Source organism: Elephantulus edwardii, unplaced genomic scaffold (assembly GCF_000299155.1).
Source record: "Elephantulus edwardii isolate Elephantulus edwardi_28Jun2011 unplaced genomic scaffold, EleEdw1.0 scaffold00021, whole genome shotgun sequence".
NCBI classification, from domain to species: domain Eukaryota; kingdom Metazoa; phylum Chordata; class Mammalia; order Macroscelidea; family Macroscelididae; genus Elephantulus; species Elephantulus edwardii.
In genome coordinates, this window is record NW_006399771.1 from 19,598,091 (window position 1) to 19,602,361 (window position 4,271).

Here is a 4,271-nt window from a genome sequence, read left to right on the forward strand (position 1 = left end):
AGAGTGTTGACTGTGAAGCCAAGCAAACTAAAGCTGTGAACAATCTCAATCTCTTCACCATTCATCCTGATGCTGCCAGTGGTGAGAATCTTTGTCTTCTTGACATTGATCCTCAATCCATATTGGAGGCTGCAGTCCTTGACCCTTGCAGCAGGTGCTTCAGGTCCTCCTCAGTTTCAGCAAACAGGGTAGTGTCTTCTGCACAATGCAGATTGTTGATAAATCGTCCGCCAATCTTGACCCCACATTTCTCCTCATAGTGCCCAGCCTCCCGGATAATCTGTTCTGCATATAGGATGAAAAAGTATGGAGATAGGATGCATCCCTGGCGTACGACCTTCCCGATTTTGAACCATGCAGTGTTCCTTTGCTCTGTTGACGACTGCCTCCTGCTCCAAGTGTAGGTTTCGCATTAAAACGATCAAGTGTTCTGGGATTCCCATTCTTCTAAGAGTCAGCCAGTTTGTTACAGTCCACACAGTCAAAGACCCTCACTATGATAGGTGGAGAAAGGACTGAAACTGTCAATTATTTCATCTTGCTTGGATCAACAATCATCACCTTTGGTACCATCAGTCAGAAAATCCAGAGGTGTATTGCACTGGACAAGATCACTGTCAAGGAACTCTCCAAAATGCTTAGGAGCAATGATGTAAGTTTGAAGACTAAGATTCAGGCCATAGTCTCATAGTCTTTTCAATCACCTGCTGTGCATCAGAAATCTGGCCAATGAATAAGAATAACAAAAGACAAATTGATGCTTTTGAGTTGTGATGTTGGAGAAGAGTGATGAATATCCCATGCAACTGCCAAAAGAACAAATAGATATGCCTTGGGAAAAGAGCAGCCAGAGTGCTCCTTGGAAGCTAAGATGGGGAAGCTTCTTCATTTGTACTCTGGACATGTAGTTAGGCAAGGCTATCCCTTGGAAAGTGTCAGCATGCTTGGAAAGATGAAGGATCAGTGAAGGAGAGGAAAACCCCTCAATGAGATGGAGTGGCATGGTGACTCCAGCAACAGGTTCTAGTGTGTCAGAGATGATAAGGACAACACAGGCTAGGGCAGGGTTCAAGTCGGCTGTTCATAAGGTCGCTATGAGTCATACCTGACTCAATGGCACCTAACAATAACACTTGCTAGAAACAATATTATTTTGTTTAAGAACTTAGGAATAACTTCATAATCAGTTGAGCACTGGAAGTCCATTGTGAATCATACGATGACAAAGTTGAATGTAAACTTCTCTTCAGATATTTGCCATTGTACTGCTACACCGTTCTGGCAGTTCAAATACACCAGTGAATCTTCAGGGAAAAGATGGAAAATCTCTTTCTCTGTAGTTTACACGCTCTGAAATCCAATAGAGGGTAACTATGGGTTGGTTCCAACTCTATAGCAATTAATGAGGTATTTTAAGTACAAAATACTGAGAAAATTTTTTTTTTTTAGAATTCTACAATTGTGTGGCCAGCAGGGGGCAACTAAATACATCCAAAACCAGCATCTTGTACAGGAAAACAAGTTAAAATTGAAGACTGTGTGTTAGTCTTCTCATTTGTGTAGGAGAACTGAATTTCTTTTAAAATTATAATTAACACCTAGCCACACATTTTCACAACACTGAATTTGTGAAAATAATTGGAACACTCCCTTGAATAGACAGATTATAAAGCCACACTCTGAAGCCTATATGTGGCAGACTGTTGTAGTGATTTTGTCAGTCTGCAAAAAAATTCTACATACATTAAAATCGATGTTCGATATATTTGGGTTTTTATTAATGTCTGGAATAAATATTGAGTTACTTCTGTAGATTATTCTATAAATCTTTTATTTCCCTTAGCATTCTAATGTAAAGAAAACTTGTTCTTATTCATTGCCATGTAGTCATAGCTGTCCCACCAGCAAGTTTTCAGAGGCTGTAAATCACATGGGAGGAGTCTGCCCATCTTTCTCTTATGGGACAGCTGGTAGATTTGAACTGCTCTCCTTTGAGTTAGCAGCTGAACTCCTTACCCACTTGGCCACCAGATCATGTTAAAAGTGAACAGGGACTAAATATAACCTCATTTTCGAACCAAAATCTAAATACAATTGCCTAACTTTTTAAATAGAGGTTAATTATAACCTTCCATTAATCTTCCTTTGAGTTTGTCATAGTGTATTGGCTCACATGTTACTATGAGGCTGGAAAATACACCACCAGTATTTTAAATGCCATGGTGGATAGGTTTCAGGAAAGCTTCCAAGAATAAGACAAGCTAGGAAAGACATAGTGATTTCCTGCTTAAATTCTTGACCAGTGATAGATAACCTTATGAATAGCAGACAACACTGTCTGAGAGAGTTGAAAGATTAGCCCCATGGGTTGGACCAAATTTAAAAAACCAAATTTACTTTCATCAAGTTGATTCTGACTCATGCCAGCACTCCATTAGGTTTCTGAGGCCGTGGATCTTTATGGGAAGACCTTGTCCATATTTTTCATAGGGAGCTGTGGGGAATTTGAACTGTTGGTTTTTAGGTTAGTAGAACAACACATAATGCACCATGCTGCCAGGGTTTGAGAGGCACTCAAAATACAACTGGAGTAGAGCTGCCTCCTCAAAGTAGATTATTAATGGATATTTGCAGCTGTTTCTTCTCAAGACCTTCATTTGCTGATGTGGCAGGACTTAAAATAACAAGAAGCAGCTGCAAATACACATTAATAACCAGAATATGAAATGTATAAAGGATGAATCTGAGAAAATCAGACATTGTCAAACCCAGCTTGGTGTTAAGAGTTTATTGTTCAAAATGGTTTTTCTAGCCATTGCATTTGATTCTTGCCACATGGATGGGCAAGATCATACAAACAGGATGTGTTAATTTAGCCATAAGGGGATTGGCTAGTCTTGCCTTCCCACTAGGTTTAAATGGAGTGGTTTTAGCAACAGAAGCTGCAGTCTCAATACTCATTAGGAAGAGAAAGCAGCCTGCACCCTTCAAGGACAGATACTTCTGCACCAGTGACACCAAGAGCAATAGGAGCCTCAGCTGAGCATCAGAGACCAACCTGAGACAAAGCTGACTTGGGACTGCTGCCCTACAGAGCCAGAGCCAGAGACATTTACCCAAACTTGCTGGTGGACTGAAGGAAGATGCCATAATAACTAGAGGACTAAGGAAATTTTGTGACACTGACCTAAGCTGTCAGTCTGAAGGTCAATGAACCTTTAACCATGTTTGAGAAGCTTCCTGGACTGAGGTATTGTATCCTTCTGCCAACTTGAATTATAGCCTGTTGTTATGTGCCATCACGTCACTTGCAACTCAGTGACCCTATGTACAATAGCCCTAAAACCTACTCTATCCTGTGCCAACCTTATTGTCTCTGACACACCTACCCTCATAACCTCAGTCACCAAATCAATCCATCTCATCGAGGATCTTCCTCTCTTGTGCTGTGCCTCTACCCATCCAAGCATGATGTCCCTCTCCAAGGACTGGTTCCTCCTTGCTACATGCCCATTGTATGTCAGATAAAGCTTCAGAATCCTTGCCTCTAAGGAGCAACCTCATTTCACCCTTTCCAGGACAAATGTGTTCATTCTTCTGGCAAACCACTCAATACTCTTCACCAGCACCACAGCTCAAAGGCATCTATTCTCCTCCTATCCTCCCTAGTCATTGTACAGCTTTCTAATTATGCATAGAAAACAATTGCAAAGACTATGGCATGGATCAGGTGCACCTTAGTCTCCAGACTGACATTGTTGCTTTTCAGTACTCTGTAGAGGTCCCTGGCAACAGAGTTTCCCAATGCAATTTCTCTTTTAATTTCCTGGCTGCTGGTACCTAAAGTGTTGATTGTGGAGTCAAACAAACTGAAGCTGTTAACAATCTCAATCTCTTCATCATCTATCACAATGCCACCAATAGGCCCAGTGGTGAGAATCGTTGTTTTCTTGATGTTGAGCTTCATTCCATATTGAAGACTACAGTACTTGACCTTCTGCAGCAAGTGCTTCAGGTCTTCCTCAGTTTTAGCAAGCAGGGTTGTGTCATCTGCATAAAACAGGTTGTTGATGAGTCTTCCTCCAAACTTGATACCACACTCCTCCTCATAGAGTCCAACCTATGGAGATGAGAGACATCCCTGGAGTACAACCTTCTCGATTTTGAACCATGCAATTAACCTCTCTAGTAAAACCCACAAACATAAATATTGTTGTTGTTGTTATGTGCCCTCGAGTCGCCTGCGATTCATAGCGACCCTATGTACAACA